Raw genomic sequence first — 20,087 nt, forward strand, 5'->3', positions numbered from 1 at the left:
TCTTTTTTTTCTATTATCATCAGAATAATACTATCTCAGTCTTTCAATTTTTTAACAAATCCTGTTATATGTTAGATATTGGTTTATACCTTGAGATACCACCACAAGAAAGAAAAAATTACTAATTTGCACTAAAATCCTTTTTTGCTTATAATGCTTTAATATTAAGTAACTCTTTTCTACTGATATATTGCAATCAAAGTTAAAAGTAATAGAAAAAAAATGAAGTCTAGAAATATTTGAAATTACAGATTCAGACCTTCTTCAGCTGGGTTAGAACTCAGGGTTAAATACAAAGGGGTAATTATGAATCTGCTTACTGATAACTATGATTATCACAAATGAAAAGAATAATTGTTATATTTGATTTGCATATGGGTCCTCACAAAACAGCTTGTTATCTCAAGACCCATGTGCAAAGCAAATATAACTGTGTAGTTATTCTAATAAGGCCTACTCCAGCAACTTTATTCATTATCAAATGTGTGAAACCAAACACTTACCTATGAAGAAAATATAATGAGAAGAAAAAGTAGGGCTGCTTGGCATAAGATAATATTAAATGCAAGACATTCACATGATGTTCTCTTCAAGATCAGAAACTTGTTGGTTATTGGGTACGTTTCAACAGGAGGTCTGTTTTTTATTTTTGTCTTGAGAGATGTTTCTCTCTACAGCTGACATCAAGCTTTCACATCAAACCTTCACATGTATAAACAAGATCAAAAGTTTTGAAAAACTTTAAATTCCTCAGTCAGCATCTCTTTTTATGAGCTCAGTCATAATGTTACTCTTACAGTGTGGTATGCCTGTTTTCCCTGATTCCTTTTAGTTATTTTTCATAACCATGTGAAAACATTAATGGTGTTGCAACCTGAGAAATGGAACAGCAACAGAAAACGGGGTAAAAGAATGGTCTGGATCAAAAGGCCTGTGTGTAAAGGTATAACTTTCATCGATTGATAAGGAACAGACAAAATGATTGGGATTATCATACCCTGCTGCTTTTCAGTTCTCAAAATGCTGGGGTTTTTAAGTTAAAGAACAGTGATCATCATGTGTAAACCTGCATCTTGGATAATCTATGCAAAATCAAAGCTAGAGGCAGGGGGATCAGCAGCAGGGGTGCTCCTGGGAGGCAAAGGAAGTGGACTATAAGGGATTGACATGAAAGATAATAAGGAAGGGGAGTTTTCATGTTAAATTCTTGCACAGTCACACACTGGTACTTTGCAGAATCCCTCATTTTATTTTGGTTTATTTTTTTTATAGATAACCACAAGATCAGAAAATGAAAAAAAATCAGTAAACTTTTACAAATTCTACGATGTTTTCTGAACACAATGTGGTCTATTCTGTCATGGAAGAGCCATCTTGTTTTGCTGGTGTCAGCCAGTATGTTTGCATCAACCTTATGGAGTCACTGGTAGCATCAGCAACAGTGGCATTCCACTGATTTACATCAACTAAAACTGGATTTCAGACTGAATTCCTTAGGTTTGTTTTATTTCATCTTGCCTTAATCTGTACAGAGGACGTTTTAAGTACCCTTGCATATTTCTTCCCCATGACTGTCACGTTTGTCTAACCTCAAATAGTTACAGTTGGCACCCAAATAGGAATTTCCTAGTGCACAAGGCATTGTGATATGCATTTAGGCATTGTCTGTTTCCGTTTTACTAACTTGCTGTATAGTTCATCTAATTTCTCTGAGTTGAGCTGAAAGTCTTGTATTGGGAGCTGTAGCTATCAGTGGAAGTAAATGAATTGCCACTAGTTACAACACTTTTTTTTGCCCCTTCAGCAGCAGTAGTCAGGAAGCCTGGGACATGATAAAAAAAAATCAAAATAATTGGATGTAAAAAATCTGAAGGTACAGCAGAGACGTCATTTTTTTTTTTTTTTTTTTTTTGCAGGTAGCTGTAGAATTTGAATAATTTAACCTTTAAAATGTTGTTTGTTCTGTTGTGATCAAGAGGAAAAAATGTCACTCCTTTCTTTTGCTGATGTCATTTACAGGGTACGATTAGAGATGCATGGTGTAGGTGCTTGTGTACAAGGAGCCTTCATCTCAGTAAGGAACTTTGCTGTGCGAAACAAATCAACCAGAACAATTAAAAAAGAAGAAAGGAAAATTACACTTGGATTTACCTTGCATCACTCTGGGCAATTACAAGGTGAAGAGTTTAGCTTGTGAAACCAGATAAGAAAAATCTGGTATATTTAAATTTATCACCAAATTCATTACCATTTCTTTACTTTGTTAAATAGGTATTTGTGGTCAGCCTATCTCTTGTTCTCTGGAATTGGTTGCTGCCTGGGCACTACGTGGGAGAGTGGCTCCCTCTGGGCTGGGGCTGGCAGCGGGGGATCTCTCCATGGGATTGGCAGGGCAGGGTCCCAGTTCCCCAGCCATGAGCAGGACAGGTGGGAGACAGCAGGGGCAGCCCCAGCCCTGGGTATTGTGCATCTCCCTGAGGGCTGCCTGAGGCAAGCTGGGAGTCAGGCCAAGGTCTGGGTTAGCGGGAGGAGAAGTGGGTGCAGGCAGGGTTCTTGATGTAAATCGTGATGAGTGGTGGCACCTGCTGTTCACAACATGTGCCCCGCTTGTGCTTCCTTTCCTGTGTGCACAGAGATGCACGCCATTGAAACAGCAGTCTGAGGTGACTAAAAATATATTGGGATGACTGGTTCCACATGCTATAAATCAGTCTGGTTTACATTTTGCAGTCCCCTGAAGTTGGAAAGTCATTATTGTCTTGCCTTTGCTTAAGGAGATGCACTTCAGACTATTGTCTGTCACACTGCATATTAGCAGTGCTATGTGCTGCCTGGTACTAGTCATTGTGGAGCTGGGACAATCTTTACTACAAAGACCCTTATTCATTGAGTCAGACCCATATGTGCTTTGCCAGCACTACTTCACCACTGGTGTGGAGATGGTGGTGTGCCGGCTGTCTTTAATATTGCTATTCTGAGGAAACCAACAGAAATCTGTTCATGCAAGAGTGCAAATAAATCAAGGAAGAACTTTGTAGTAGAACTTGTGCACTTTAAAACACTGCTGATAGGCTCTGAAAAATGTCCTTCCAATGTGTTATCCTTGTGCCTTTCAGAAAAAAAAATATGTATTTTCTGGAACATATTGCTTCGCCATGTCTAGAATATATTTTGTTACATTCTATGCCACTGCAGATAGTCCACTGAAACTACTTTGCTTGCCTTATGAAGCATGGCCTGTAGCATGCCTCAGGGCATGGCACCTGTGGCGCTCAAGTGATAGCTAAGTTACTGTATACGTACTGTATAGTTGCTTAAACTTACTTCAACATAAAAAAACACATTTACACATTAGACAAGCACAAAATGGTCCATGTGGAACTACTTTCACTTGAGGCAAAGTGTCCTTGTAGAGGTTTGAAATGTGAGGTGAATTTTATAATTTTAAATTGTACAAATAAGGAAAAGAGTAAGCTAATCTGGCTTTTGGTTTTGGTTTGGGTTTTTGGTTTTGGTTTTTTTTTTTTTTTTTTTTTCCTGTTTCAGGGCAGTTAAGGGGAAGGTTAAGGGGAAGGTTTTCCCTTTTTCTCAGATTTTTTTTTTGGGGGGAATGGCAGGAGTGCTTAGCCAAATTATCTTTTCCTTAAGGGTGTAAGCCAATTTCCAAAGTAATATAAAATATAATAAAGAATGTGGGAGAGCAAGCCTCTCAAAGCTGACTTAGTATGTGTGATGAGTAAACTTACTCTGTGTTTTATTACGTGGAGCTTTTTGTTTAGATGAGCAGAAAGTGAAAAAAGAAATAATTGTGTTGAGTTTATGGTCTATCTGAAAAATTCCTATGCATTTCTCTTTTCCTGGCAAAGCCCATTGGACATACCAGTTCTGTATATGAATGTATTTCCAGATGAATCTTACATTTGAGTCCTACTTGAAGCACTGGCATATGCAAAGGAGTAGAACAGTGTGGCATTTTAGCCCTTTACGTTACGGGTTTTTGGGCATCTTGCTATTCCTGGAAGTTTTTAGAGTCTTTTTCACATTTTATGATCCAGTTCTTTTCATTCAAAATTGTGTTTTTCCCTGAGGAGCTTTCCAAGAGATGTTCACCAAAATATAGTAAACAATTTGAATTACTTGGATTTGGTGATTCAGGTGGAAGTGTCACCAATGTACACTGAAAGATCTGAGTAGGCTGTAGGCTGTGATTCATGAACAATAGCAGTAATTCAGAGACCAAAATCTGGTCCTTTGAAGTTGCAACACACTATGATTTGCAGAGGAGTAAAACTGAAGTCTCTCCATGGAAGGCATTGGAACTACATCTGAGAACAAAGCCACTACATCCCAGTAACCATACTACAATAGTATGCTGCATGTAGAATGCCTGCTGAAACAGCTGAGGATTCTTCTTTTCACTGTGACTATGAAAGCTTTGGCAGTTGCCTTTTCAAACCTACAGTGTCTGAGTTTCATGGAGAGCTCAGGACTGCTTAACAAGGGGTGGTCTCTACAGCTGCCTTGGCCTGAATAGACAGGGCAATCTGGAAATCAGCCTCTCTAGTATATAGTTCACTACGTGTTAAGCCCCCATTTTAATTTATAGTCCATAATATAGTTTCTTTGGCAGGGATTCATAAATCTCCATTTCATCCGTATGACTGCTGCATGATAATAGAGTTTTCTCTGGTGCTGCCTCTATCTCCACAAAGCATGCCTCTTAGGACATGCAGAATTCAGCAGTAGGAATATCACCTGATGCCAGTCCTCACAGATGCCTAGCATTACTGCAAATATGCTGGTACCTTACATTGCTATGCGGGTCCATGGTCATTAAAATTTTATAAACCCTGCCATCTGCACCAAAGAGGAATTGAGAGCCTTAGCAGACGATGATCATGTATTTTATCAGAATCTTGTGAAAGGGAAAAAAAAGCAAGTTCAGAACAGGAAGGAACCAGAATAACATTCCCTTTAATTTAAATATAATATAATATCAAAACCCTTGAAATTGACATTTACCTACTGTGGTTCATTTTAACTTTTTCCCCAGAGTGGCTCAGTGTCCCATGATTGCACAACAGTTCAAACCAGTTGCACATGATGTAATTTTCATATGTTTCTCCTGCAAGGCAGATATTCATCAAAGCATGCAACAGACAGCTAACGCAGAAGGTAGCAAGCTATAGATTATAACATTGATTTATCGGAGGTCAGACTGTCAGATTAGTAGGTTTAGGGGCTAGGCCACTTGTGCTTCATAGCATCGATGAAGACAGAAACTGGCAGGCGGATAATGAGGCGGAGTATTCTTCAGGTAAGACAATTAAGAATTTTAATTAAAAAAAGAATAATAATAAAAAGAATTAGCGAAATTATTTATTGCCCAAGTTCTTTTGGTTTCTTGTTAGCAAAGGACCAAATGAAAGAAGTTTGGCCTGCTTGTGGTTTTACCAGGATTCTTTTTTATTATCATACAAACATAGAATGTTTTAGGCTGGAAAGGACCTTGAGATTATCCATTTCCAATCCCCCTACCATGAGCAGGGACACCTTCCACAGGACCAGGCTGCTTAAAGGCCTGTTCTTAATATTTTCCTTGTGTATGTACAGTTTCCTTTCCTGTTAAAATTAAAAAGAGAAAGAAAGAACATTAAAAAAATTAATTACTTCTTAAATATATAGGAAATATTTAGGAAATGCTTATTCTGGATTAACTAGGAACTAGAGGAACATTTTGAAATTCAACAAAAGCAAGTGCAAGGTCCTGCACCTGGGGAGGAATAACCCCATGCACCACTACATGGCTGACCTCCCAGAAAGTTGCTCTGTGGAAACAGATCTGTCCCTGAGCCAGAACAGAATTGGCCATGAGCTAGAACAGAATTGGCCATGAGCCAGCAATGTGCCCTTGTGGCCAAGAAGGCCAGTGGTATCCTGGTCTGCATTAAGACCATTGACAGCAGGTCAAGGGAGATAATTCTACCTGTCTACTCAGCCCTGATAAGGCCTCACCTAGAGTGCTGGGTCCAGTTCTGGGCTCTCCAGTACAAGAGAGACATGGAGCTCTGCAGCAAGTCCAGCAAAGGGCTGGAATGGTTAAGGGTCTGAAGCATCTCTCATATGAGGAAAGGCTGAAGGAGCTGGGCCTGTTCAGACTAGACAAGAGAAGGCTCGGGGAGTCTGAACAATGTGTATAAGCATCTGAAAGGAAAACCTCAAAGAGGATGAGGACAGACTCTTAGTGGTGCCAGGTGACAGGACATGAACAGGCATAAACTGACATCTGGGAAGATCTCCCTGAACATGAGGAGGAACTTCTTTCCTGTGAGAATGACTGAGCATTAGAATAGGTTTCCCAGAGAGATTGTGGAGTCTCCTTCCCTGGAGATATTCAAGAAGCACCTGGATACTGTCCTGACTAATGTGCTCTAGGTGATCCTGATTGAGCAGGGATGTTGGATAAGATTACCCCCAGTGGTCCCTTCCAAACTCAACAATTCCGTGATTCTGTGAAATATATGAAAAGGTTGAATGAGAGCTAATTTTTCCTAAGTGATAATCCTTTCTTTTTTTTTTTTTTTTTTTCTTTTTTTTTTTTCAATCTGAATACATATCTTGGGATGACTGGTATACAGAAACTACACTTAGTTTCCATTGAAGACAAAGACAGTCTTTCTAAGTTTCTCAGCACATCTTGAATTAGTATCTAGTTCCACAGAAGGAGTACTCAAAATGTTTTATTTTGAATCCACAGCCTGTTGGCAAACTTCATATTCACTGATTTGCCCCTAGAGAGAGTTAAGGTCCATAAATAAAAGTTTCCTGATGATAACCTGTATTTAGGCAAATAAAATATTCTTTTCCTTATAAGAGAGAAAATACATATTCCTTTACAAGGGCCTGTAGTGATAGGACAAGGTGGTTTGGCTTTAAACTAGAAAAGGGTAGACTTAGATTAGATATTAGGGAGAGGTTCTTTACTGTGTGGTTGGTGAGGCATTGGAAAAGATTGCCCAAGAAGTTGTGGATGCTACATCCCTGGAAGTGTTGAAAGCCAGGTTGGAGCTTTGAGCAACCTGATCTCAGTGGAAGGTGCTCCTGATCGTGGCAGGGGGGTTGGAGCTAGATGATCCTTAAGGTCCCTTCCAACCCAGACCATTGTATGATTCTATGAAAGACAGATACAGATCTACTGCAGCTAAAAAGTATTTCCATTGTCATATTTCATGCATACACAAACTATTCCAGTGTTAGATGGACTTCAAAGATTAATGAATTCAGGAAAGGCAAATCCCAATTTTCCTAGAAAACTGGAATCTAACTGTTCTTGCTTTAAAAGCTGTCCTGGGTTCAGCAGTAGCAGTCAGTTTTTCTCCTTCTTAGTAGCTGTTGCAGCACTGTGTTTTTGACTTTTGGCCTGAGAAGAGCTGATAACACTGTTTAGACTGACCAAGGACTTTGTGAGTCTCATGCTCTGCCAGGGAGGAGGAGGGGCCGGGAGGAAGCAGGGACAGGACGCTTGACCCAAACTAGCCAAAGAGGTATTCCATACCACAGCACGTCATGCCCGGGGATGTAACTGGGAGCTACCCGGAAGGGCACGTCCTCTTTTCGGTCGGGCTCTTTTCCGGCGAGCGGTATCATATTTTCTTCCCTTGTTATTTCTCTTATCATTATTATTATTGGTGGCAGCAGTAGTGATTTGTGTTATACCTGAGTTACTGGACTGTTTTTATCTCAACCCGTGGGAGTTACATTCTTTCGATTCTCCTCCCCATCCCTCTAGGGGAGTGGGGGGGGGAAGTAGACTGCGTGGTTCTAATTTACAGCCGGGGCTTAAACCACGACAAAAGCTAAAGAGGGGACTTCTCTGTAAAGCATTAGGACTAGTGCCAAACACTTCAAAGGTACTTAAAAGAAGCACAAGTGTTTTCATTATTTAATGAAATTAAGCAGAAAAAAAAAAAAAAAGTATTTTCGTAATGAGAGGTGATATTTAGCCATAGAAGTAACAACAGTGAGTATTGCATGAGTGTTTTTTTCTGGATTTCTTCATACTTTGTAATGTACTACTGGCTTTAGATCAGATGGCTGGCAACTTCTTACCTTAACTTCATAAATGTACATATTATCACAGTGATTTTATTTCACTTATGAGTTAAAAGTGCTTGTTTTTTTCCAGATCTTAGCATATCTTTTCTCTCTTCTTTTTCTTTCTTTTTTATAGATGAGTGCACCTCTGTTTATTTCTATGTCAGGCTAGCTTTGTGTCCTGGTTTTGGCTGGGATAAGAGTTAATTTTCTTCCTACTAGCTGGTGCAGTGCTATGCTTTTGACTTTTGTCTGAGAACAATGATGATAACACACCGATGTTTAATTGTTGCTAAATAATGCTAATCCTGAACAAGGACTTTTCAGTCTCTCATGCTCTGCCAGTGAGGAGAGGCACGAGAAGCCAGGGGAAAGCAGAGACAGAACACCTGATCCAAACAAGCCAAAGGGGTATTCTATATCACAGCACGTCATTTCCACCATATAAACTGGGGGGCATCACCCAGAAGGGATCTATTGGTGCTCCAGGATGGGCTGGACATCAGTCAGCAGCTGGGGAGCAATTGTGTTGTGCACCACTTGTGTTTCTTAGTTTTATTTCTCTCTCTCTTTTTTCTTTCATCATCATTGTTATTGCTATAATTATTATTATAGTTTGCTTTATTTCAGTTACTAAACTGTTCTTTCCTTAACCCCTGAGTTTTACCATTTTCAGGTAATTTTTCTTTGTTGCTGGTTCAGGTTAAACCACAACACTCTGTTAAATTGAAGTATTTGTTTATATTGGCTTGCCCCAAGATATTTTATCACTGAAGCAAAAATTTATGTCATGAAGGACATGGCACTATAGTGAGCAAATGCTGGGAAGCTACAGACAAGAAAATATATGTTGATGTTCAAAAAACTATCTGTCCTACCAAAACAAGTTTATATTCTGAGCTATGTGGTTTCTTCCTTTCCTAATGTTTTATAAGCAGGTGATTCTGCGTGTGTGAGAGTTACACTTTTACGATTCTCTTGAAGCTCTCAATAGAGAATGCAAGTAGCAAAAGGACTGTGGAGCCACCATCTGTGAAAAAGCGAACTGCTTCTTTCAGTATGAAAATCTCCATAGCTTCATCTTTGTCCACCTTCTACAGCACACGCCCTCCGAGAAAGGAGGGTGGCAGATAGAAGCCTTTGGAGGAACTGGTAGGCTTCTATGAGGGCCTGCTTCTGGTATCATTATTGCAGACCACTGAACTTATCCGTGTGAGTTCAAATGCATTAGAAATAAATGAAGGGATTCTGCATGAGAGATTTCTGTTTCATTTTCATCTTTTACTGTACTTTGGATGATCTAGCTATTCATAGGGATACTAATCATCTAGGTAAGTATTATGAGTCACCTCCTGAAAGTAAAAAGTTGCTCTTATCTGTTAAAAAAATATCTGCTATCCTTCCTAAATATGAAAAAAACTAGAAGAAATTCTACCATATGCCTACTTTATATAAAAATCAGCTAGATAATTATACCTCTGCTCTCTGATTAGTATTTGTTGACAGAGTTGCTATCAAGTGATTTAAATCTAAAATTTGCAAATATTTTGTCACTGTCAAGGTTACTCTCCAAATATTTGGAACATTATTTTTCTTGCTTGTGCTTGTAGAAATGTTTCATATCCTCATAGCTGAGGTCTGCTTCCTTACCAAAAAAAAGATATGCCATATTTTTTGAATGCATGTAACCTTTTGAAACTTGTAACTTGATGAAATCTATTTGGACTTGTTTTTATGGATCTAGCAAAGGGGAGTTCTGTGATCTTGGTATTCCTTCTTTGCTTAGTATCAGACTGTAGCTAAAGCCTTCATAAGGCTCTTCAAAGAAAGTACTAGAAGAATTCTCTTTATGAGTATTAGCTAAATGACTTGGTTTTAATTTGTTTCATTTTCAAAGCCAACAAAAAAAATATTTCAGTGGAATATTTTGTAAATCAAGTCAACACAAACGGTCAATTAATAAAATCCCCGAGCCAGTCCGATTCAGATGACAGGCATAAGTTTGGTTTCATACACTAAAAGTTGCATTAAAGTGTAAGTAAATGAGAACACTCTCTGTGTTCTAGGAAACTTGGCAACCTTCACTAGGGATATTTTTACCAGCTATAATAATTTTATTATTATTATTATTATTATTATTATTATTATTATTATTATTTCTTGCATTCCCTTAGCTGTGAGAAACATGATGAGTAAGAGCAGTCTCATAATGTATATTGATCATCCAAGTATTAATCTACTCAAACAATATTTACCATTCGCTTAGTACTTTTCATTTCTTTAAACATTAAAGCACTTTTAAAAGTCTGAGTAGGTCTGTATTTTTCCATTTTACTTATGGAGAAAACCAAGCAGAGCATGGCAAAGTGGCTTTCCCGAGTCATGACCTCAGAAAGGTGAGGTGACTTGGGCACTCACGCTCCCAGGGCTGGAAGAGGGGACAGTCTTGGCCAATTTCTCAAACCATGGTTGTGCCTGCTATTTCTGTGAAAGCGCATTCTGTGTAAATGCCTCTCTAGGTTTCATTCTCTGAAAATAACAGCTTCTTCTGAGCTTGTTCTATCTCTCAGCTTTTTTGTCTTTAGCCATCTTTGTGTTTTTTTGGGGGCTTGAAAAATACATGCAAACGAATCAACCATTGAAGATTTCTAGGGCTGAATATGAGGTTTTCTTGCTCATCTTCTTGATTGTGGCATACAGTCAATCTTAGGGAAAGGTGCTTGTGGGGAAGTCTAGTTCAGCACTTAAGCTTTACCAGAGGTAGTACTTCATTTTTATCTCTTTCAGCCAGTACTCCAGCACGAGTTTTCCAGGGAGCTGGAACAGTGTTTTGCACAAGATAAGATAATATTGTGCACACACACTGTTTCCTAAAAAGTGTGCTTTCTAGCATACGACATTGATAGCACAGCAAGTAAACAACAATAACTACCTCTCTGGCATATATTTCCACAGCTATTGCTAAGGGACACTGCCATCCAAAACCTTTTCTTTGCACATCTGGGCTTGGGCACTGTGATTTACGGTCCATGAATCCAGTTCCAGCTAGTCTCCTTTGAATCAAATTTTGCTTTTAAAATGACCAGTCTCTGCTTTTTTCTTTGTTTAAAAAAAAAGAAAAAAAAATCAACCAAGTTTTCTACAAGATTTGTAAAGTTCCAAATCCTTTTGTTTCAGTGACAAATACTTCTTCCACTGAGTCCTTTTACATGTCAGGGTGGAACCATCCCCAGGCTGATTTAAAGGCAAGAGACAGAAACAGGCCACTCCAGGCTTCCTGTAAACAGTTCAGAGGAGAACAATGTTCTAACAGTTCCATGCAGTTTTCAGAGATGGCTGATTTGCTGGATTGCTGAGCCACTGACAAGCTGTTGCGTGAATGAGACAATAATTTCTTTCAATTAGAAACTCATAGAGGCAGTAATATCCTTCAAATAAGAATGATAAAATGAAAATTTGGCTCCACTTTTGGAGGCAGATTCCTCTGCTACAGTAGAGCAAACAGCAGATGATGCAACTGTGCAGCTACCTGCAGACATCAAACTTCTTTTCTTCTTTTCTTTTTCTTTCTTCCTTTCAGCATTTCCTAACTATCTTTTCTAAATTCATTTTACTGTTGGCTGACTCTCACTGGTTACCATAGCAACAACCTCTGGTAGCAGCGTCTGGGATGCCCTATGTGAGCATCTTCACATTTGAGCCTTGCCAAGGCTAGCTATTAATCCAGGGTTATATATTGGCTCAACACTGTAAGATTGCTCTATTTTTCCTCTTTAGTTGGCTGCCGGTATGCTTTTCCGCAGTTGGTTACTTCTCTTTCCTCACATATCTACTGGACAATCTGATGTTCATTTTCAATTTTTGATCTTTCCATGTTGGTTATTTTGGAGGACTGCTTGGCTTAAATATCTTTTAACAAAATAACATGCAATAAGGTTGCATTAAAGAATCTTCTTATCAGTATGTTTTTTAATAAAAAAGAAGGATTTGAGGTAATATTTTTCTTTGGACAAATATCCACAATTTGTTAGAACAAATTTCACTTGCAAGCTGTTTAAATGCTTTACATGGTGTAACAACATTTAGTTTATTATTAGGGTAAGGGGAAAAGAAATATATTTAATGGTAGCAAGTTTGGAGACAGGCAAGTATTATGGAGCAGATGTGAATGATGCAGTACTTAATAGCAGGCGTATAAGAGTATAACAGTCTTTATAATTTTTTAAACCCCCATATCCTCACCATAAAACAACCCCTAATAGCAGTTGAAACCTTCCTGTAAAGCAGAAGTAGCAAAGTGGTTAAAAGTACTTGGTTAGGAAATGAAAGCTGAAAGAGAAAACTGCAGTGCAGTGATTGGTTTGATTTGCTGAATAAATTGCTATGTTCAGATTCAATTTGTATCAATAAGCAAAGCACTGTACACCTGCAGAGCCTGTCACACTTGGTATCCAAAACTCTGACACAGTTGGTCTTAAACTATCTTTTTACTATTGTCAATAATTAAAGGAAAAAAAAAACCAAAACCCTAAACCACCCCACCAAAAAAACAACTACTAAACATACAGTATTTTCATTCTTATTCCATATGCATGAAAAAAAAAAAAAAGGAAAAAAAGTAATGTTTCTTTGGGGTATTTCCTTAAAGAAACACAATACTTCTTATAAATATATGGAATATTGCAGTATTCTCAATGGATTATTTTAAAAGTAGCCAAGGGGTACTGTTCATTCAGTAGAAGGATTTCTCTTTATTAAATCTGACTGAAAGCTAGAAGCATAATATGCTGTTTCCTTAATACAGTGGAAATTGCACTTTGATAATTTGCAGCTATGATGTAAAATGGGTAAATGTGAAGGCTTTTACATTTGCACCCAGGCAATTGATGTTTATCACTGTCTGCAATCCCTGTAGCTTTTCAAGATTGAGAATAGCTGGTTTCTAGGGAGTGCTTTTCTCGTTTTTTTTTTTGTTGTTGTTGTTTATTTCATTGTTTTGGTCTTAAAACCCCTTTGCACATGTTTTGAAATGAACAATTCATTCAAAATATGAACTTTCAGTTTTTTCATTTGGGTATTGTTTTGGGTTTTTTTAGTATTTTTGTGTTTGTTTTTTTTTGTTTTGTTTTGTTTTTTTCTGTTTGCAAAAATCCCTGCAGCTTTCTTTAGAAGTTTGAGTTCAAACTGCTGTGATGGGAATTTTCAGGAGAAACAGGACTGAACTCTTATAAATGATTGATGTAGAATAATATTTCTGGAGAAAGAGGAAGGATGGATCTTGAGAGGAAGTATAATGGCTCCAAGGTGTAAGGTTATTTGGACCAAGCCTAGTAAATTTTCGGGGAATTCCTCAGGTATTTAGAAAGTTGCAGACCTGACTGAGAGGTGTATCAGCTTAATGTTTTCTATTAGGGAATTCCATTTATTTCTAGGAGAATAGAAAGAGTGTAAAATAATTATTTGTTTGAGAGAGTAAGTAGGCTGAGTTGATGCTCAACACTATTTGTCCTGACACTTTGTGCTGCTACTCTCTTACCTGATTTTAGTCGCAATCCTGCAGATTCTGTTTCTTATTGAAGACACGCATCTTTTTGTGCAGCCCAGCACTACACACAAGCTTTGAAATGCTGCTTATTAATTACATTTCACATTTGCGAGCTTGGGGTCAGGCTAGTTTTTGAAAAAAATGCCTGTTTGGCAAATTTCAAAAAGCATTTTTGGCAGATGCAACCCAAAAAGACTTATGGACAGTTCTATAAACTTGTTTTCAGCCTTCCTTAATATTAGTTTAACACTCTAATATTTAATCAAAGTGTTTGATATTTAAATATTAAACATTGCCATTTTCCTCTGGACACTTAATATTAAACCAATATTAAAACAGAGTGAACATAGTGAGCACCTTGTTTAATTATTGTTAATGGTCCAGGCAAATTCCAGGACTAAAATACCAGCAGTTGTTACACATCAAAAGGAAGTGTGATTCTATTTATCCTTGGTGACAGGTATTTTCAACAGGTGAACTTAAAATATTTTGAACAACTGTATCCTTCTTCAGTAGATAATTCCTTTACACTGGAGGGAAGTGTGGTTTCAGGATGAAAATGATGCTCAGTTTTTGACGACTGACAGAAAGAAAGTCTCCTTCCTAATATAGATAGGAGTGACAGTCTGAATTCAGAAGGATATTATCAATTTGGACTATATATCACTGAGTATTCTAATTTTTAAGAAATTTTTAAAACATGTCATTTTACCCTGCACATAGTGGGTTGATAATCTCAAAAATACCCAAGATGTTATGTAAAATTAGTCTTAGAAATTTGTACTTCCATGCAAAAAAAAAAAAAAATATTTTAAAGGCCACATATAACTACTTGGATTTACTGGATCTTCTGCATTAGTTCAGGGGAAAAAGTGAACAAAAAAGCTTGGTTTTTCAGTAGTGGAAGAAATCCAGAAGGCAGTCAAAAAAAAAAAAAAAAAAAAAAAAAAAAAAAAAAAAAAAAGAAAAAGTGATAGAGGTGGGTCTGACCAATCTGTTAAAATGGGTTAAATTAAGTTCTTTAACCTCAATCTCTAACTTTGTTCACACACTTAGTTAAATTGGTGATTAGGCTAGCTCACCGTATTTCCTTCAGGCTACACAGAAGGGACAATTAAACACTCTTTTATGTAGTCGCTGCTGGAAACAGTAAAATTGTGCCACAAAGTGGCTGCAGCAGAACTTGTACCTATCCACCTGAGGAAAACAAAGGTATTTCTGAAATAGAAGTTCAGAGGCCAGTGGGTTTATTGGCTGCAGCTGTGAAGGTGAATGGCTAAAATCAGGAGCAGTAGACATGGTCATTTGGCTGTGAAGATGCCAAAAAAAAAAAAAAAAAAGCAAAACTCTTTTAGTGTTCTAGAGATTTTTATGCTGAGTTGGGTTTTTTTTTTTCTGGTAATGTTTATTTCTGAGCATGAAAGCTGTATCTTGTATCCAGTTTTTAGACAAAGTCAGATGTCCTGACATTTACTGTAAATAAACAGGATTGTGTGAAGGAAATATTTGATGACTCCCTTGTTTCCCCTAACAGAAACAGCAAGCAAGTTCTCTAGTAATGGCAAAACATTCAAGATAAAATATGCATGACAGTATTAATTGCTGCAGTATATTAAAACCTAGATGGATTGCTGTACTTGTATCATGCTTCAAAAGCATGATCTTCTTTTACATTGTTTCTAATACATAGTTTTGTTAGAAACACCATGGATATTCAGCACTTGCTGTACAAAGAGAAGTTTGCCTGAGTCCCTGTCAAATCTCTGTTCATTTATAGAAATCTTTAGGGCACTTTGGCCAAAAGGAATTTGGTCTTACGGTGCCAGTATCTGCTGCCAGCTTTTATTGTTCTACTATACCTATGTTCTTCACGGACTGGCTGTTCTCTGTCTTCCTCTACTTTTGGGGGCCTTTGCTGCTTTCAACTGTGCTGTTAATGAAGGTGAGAAATCTCTTCCTACACATCTTTATTGACTCTCAGACTTTGGAGTGAAGGAGTAGAGTCCTGAGTTTTGATTTCTTGTTGTTTTTAGAACAAGCAGATAAGAAGTATTGACTTATTGAACAAAAGAGATCAGACTTAGACAATGATGCAAATGATGGTTCAGAAGAGGGTTTAAATGAAATGCCAATAAATATGATCACAGGTCATACCTACTCAGCTATTTCTTGATCAGTTGGCATAGCTCTGTATGTGTTTCCTACACAAATCCATTAAGCACTTTGTCTGCAATGAAGACAGTTAAACTGTAGAAGCCAAATGCCTGAAACAAAATTAGTATGCTAGTCATGCAAATATTCTTTGGCGCACAGAGACAGCTTCCTGGGGCTGTGGCTTCTTGATAGGTAGATAAAGACCTACAAGTCAAGAAGAAATTGAGAGGATATTCAAGGATCTTTCTGTTTTTCTTGTTTGTGAGGGAAAGGATAAATAATGAATAACAGCAAAATAAGTCTAGCAGTAAGAGGTGAGTGGCTTTTTTCTTGCCAAGAGACGAACATTTGCTTCATTCATGCATCATAAGTCTGCAGCTTGTTGTCAGTGCTTTCCAGTCTTCCAGTACAGACCCCTGAAGCACACTCACACTACTTGTTCTTGGAAGTATATTGAAATTATGACTGTAATTCAGGCAGAGGAGAGTGGAAAAGGAACTTCTAATTTGTAGAGGCTAGGTAAGTACTGTTCATGAGCTTGCATTTACTTGCTCTTTGCTAAGATTTTCTTTTTGTTGGCATTTCATTTTCTCAAGGTGCTACCGTGTGTGTGCTGCTTTTTATTTTAAACCAAATAGGGCCATGTCCATCCCAGGGAGTTTATGAGGAACAACTCTCACAACCTGATTTGCTACTGTCTCTCTTAAACACTAACAAATCAAAATGGTAGTATCCACATTGCTAAAAAAAAAAAAAAAAAGCAAGCTAAACCCCAAGCATTAATGTAAGGGTTCGCTCATTAACCCTCCTGGACAATAAAAGCCGCATCAGTTCTTGCAGAGACTAGGATATGTGGTGCTGGAGGGAGTTTACCTAAAATTTCAACATGTCTGATCAGTGAATTGGTGAGCTTTCTGAGGTGGATGGTTTATAGTATGAGAGGGATGTATTTGCTTTCTCACAGTTTTTGGATTTGGGAATGGGTGCAGATGTTGGCCTTCGTCTAAATTCTGCTCCCCTAGACAGCTCGTATTGCTGCTGTGCACAACTCCAGCTGCACTTTCTTTATCACAGGAATTTTGAGATGGAGTCACCTGGTAATTCTCATTCACTTCCAAAAAGCTCATTTGCAACTCACAGTCGTTTTAGGTACTTGACAATAATTTGATTGGTTATTATTTTGTTTCAGTTAGATCACATATTGCATATTACAGCAAATTGAAAAGATTTTACAAACACCTGTTCCAGATTGTGGGCTTATGAGTTAAATTTAGATAAAATATATTTTTAACCATGATTTTTTGTTATTTGTCGTCTTTTTTTCGTCTTGCTTCTTAATGGGATTTTTTCCCCCCTTTAATTTGGGTTGTCAGGTTCTTTCACAATTCTCATTAAATTCATAGGATTTTAATACAAATTGAGAAATAGAGATGAGCTACTTGTTTATGAGCATTAGGGATCTCAGGTGATGGCCACCTGATTTTTTTTCATTGTACATTATTTTTAGTTTTAATTTTATTTCATTCTATTTCTTAATTGCCAGATAACATTATTTGCAGTAAGTGATGAAGGCAATGGGTCCCACTAGTGGCCATTATCTGCCACTTGTGTCTAGTCTGCATTCTAATCCATTACTAGCAAGTGACGTTTTAGGTTAATTTATATAAAAATGTAATTGTATTTTGAAATTTGTAGTCCAGTAAGATATGCCACTGTAGAGAATGTAGAGGCTTACAAAATCCCATGCTTTAAAAATAAAGGGAAAAACTTTCCAAGTTCTTTTCAAGCAGCTCTTTGCAGAGTGTAAGCAAACTACATGCACATCAAGAAAGCGGCGTATGGTAGACATCAAGGAAAGCCTGGAACATTTCTGGGTTTTTTTCCATCAGATAGTTTGAAAATGTCAGATAAAGGCTATGTTGTTCTTTTCATTTTAACTGGAAAATTCTCAGCAATACCCAGGTAGCAGGAGGAAAATATTCATGGGTTATGTTATAGTCACAGTTTCTTTCATTTCCCAAAATGCAAAGCTGCTGTGCCATTTTAAGGTATAGAAGTCACTGCATTTACGTTTTAACGATCAATGGCAGCTGTTGATCTGAGTCATTAATGAGATTTTGACTCCATCTGCATTTAAACCGTGTATATTCTCCAAGAGACACAGTATGCTTGGAAAATGAGATTTCTGTCATGGTAACAATGAAGAGTTTTACATGCTGTAGCGAGAGGATTCAATCCTCTGCTCTACCCTGTGGAAGGTTACACAGTAGAAACTTTCTGTTAAATGAGAAGGGGTAGAAGGAGAACTCTTGTTGGGATTTCAAATAGAGCCCCTTGGTCTACAGACATATAGAAAACGGCCCTTAAGTGAAGGTACCTGCCACTGCCATGGTAAGAGTAAAGTAGTAGGAAAGTCTCCTCAAAGTGAATTGTGATTTTGTAGCTCACTTGTTTATTTAAATGCTATCTATTTCTTCCTTTGAGGACAGCAGAGTAGCTTGATAATGACAGACTGAGTGCATACAGTGTCACTTGGGGAAGTTTAATATAATGTCACAGATATTTAGGTATAGTTAAACTGTTCTTAAAAATTGCAAATAACAACTTTCTCAAATAATGTCCAAATTGTAATTCTGTTCCATAAAAATGTCTCCTTATAATCAAGTTTTCTTTTTTTTTTTTTTTTTTTTTTTTAAGGTTGTGAGAATCAGTTTCTGTATCAGTAATAACTTGCTTACAGGTTAGTAGAGAAAAACATAAATCTTTTTCAAGCTACAGAGTGAATTTCTAGCAGGGTTTGCCTTCTTTCACACTGCCTTCTCTGTGTATACATTTTATTAGCCTTTCTATCCTTTCAACTCAGAGACTTCTGTTTACTTCAGATCCTTGGAAATTCCTTTGGTTAATTTCTCCTTGCCAATAGGGTAAATGAAATCCCCAATATAACAAAAAGATGGAATTTTCCAAATTAGAAGTTGGGGAATATGTGCAAAAAACCAGAGTGAACCATGATAAACTCTTGTAGAAGTGCTATGATGTTGTATTTAGTCTTATTGAACAAGGAGTAGTTACAGGGGCCTCACTGGGTCCTTAGCATAAAGCTGTATCTTTTTCAGGCAGTTGGTAATTAGAGGCTAAACAGACCAATTACTGTTGCAAAGCCTGAAGTACTATCCATTAGCACATGTGAGAAGTAGCTGGAAAGAGCTATGGAAAGATACTGACATGTAATTGTTTGCAGAATGTTGGGACCAGTCTACTATTTCAAATATCTCACTCTCATAAAGACTAAATCTGTAAATTGCCCCAAACATTAAGTAGAGAAGTAGCAACACAGCAAAGTCAGAAATCAACTAAATACTATCTTTCTTTCAGAGAATATATACCTGCTACTGCTTCCTGGTAAGGCAGAGGCAGTCATAACCACCACTTTAGAAAAAAATTTGTTAAAACATTCAAAGTCACAAATAATGATTGCTTTATAGGTTATTGATTATTTGGAGTTAACTGTGTCGGAATTTGGCTGGCATGGGCATATTAGGAACAAATACTATTCTAATTTGGGCAGAGAAATTAAGGACAACAAGAGATAATGTTAAGGTTGACAAGAACAATAACATCTTTTTGTTATCTCTTTCAAAAATTATCCACTGCTGATTAAGATCATTTCTTCATTCCATTTCTCCTATACAAATTTTCAATTTGGCCAAATGCCAGCTCTCAGTTCTTTAGCATCATCACCTCTTTTACAATGGAGAGCTTATCCTTTGGCTCTTGACATTCTATGTTGCAATTGAAGTCTGTGTTGGCACTAAATCTTGCTGCTTGGGCACTGCAGAACTTAATAACTAGTGAGAATTAAATAATTTCATACAAATAACTACAACTGTAGCAGACTCATTCCCTTGGAGAATTTATAACTATGTGATTGTGAGTCTCAGTTCATTATGAGATTGGGAAGAGGACAAAATATCCATAGCCCAAATGTACTTTACCTCAAAAATACAGATGTTGAAAAATTCGAACGGTAACATGTTTAAGACTTTTGCCATCTCTACTCCTTTATCCCATGTCCAGAGTTCCTAGAATCGTTTAGGTTGGAAAGGACATTTAAGATCAGTTAGTGCCATTTCTGCATGTCATCCATGGATGGTGATGCCATCACTTCCCTGGGAAACCTGTTCCAATACCTGATTACCCTCTCTGTAAAGAATTTTTTCCTACTATCCAGCCTAAAACTCCCCTAGCACAACTTGAGGGCATTTCCTCTTGTCCTCTGGCTTGTAACTTGGGA

General features: G+C 37.5%; 1 protein-coding gene across 3 annotated transcripts in view; it reads left to right on the top strand.

Moving 5' to 3' along the window:
- PCDH9 (protocadherin 9) overlaps positions 1-20,087 on the top strand; it is a gene marked incomplete at its 5' end in the record, with an annotated part of 738,691 nt that overhangs the window by 153,825 nt on the left and 564,779 nt on the right. The gene's annotated exons all lie outside the window — the stretch shown is intronic.

This window comes from Psittacula echo, assembly GCF_963264785.1.
Source record: "Psittacula echo genome assembly, chromosome: 3".
Taxonomy (NCBI): domain Eukaryota; kingdom Metazoa; phylum Chordata; class Aves; order Psittaciformes; family Psittacidae; genus Psittacula; species Psittacula echo.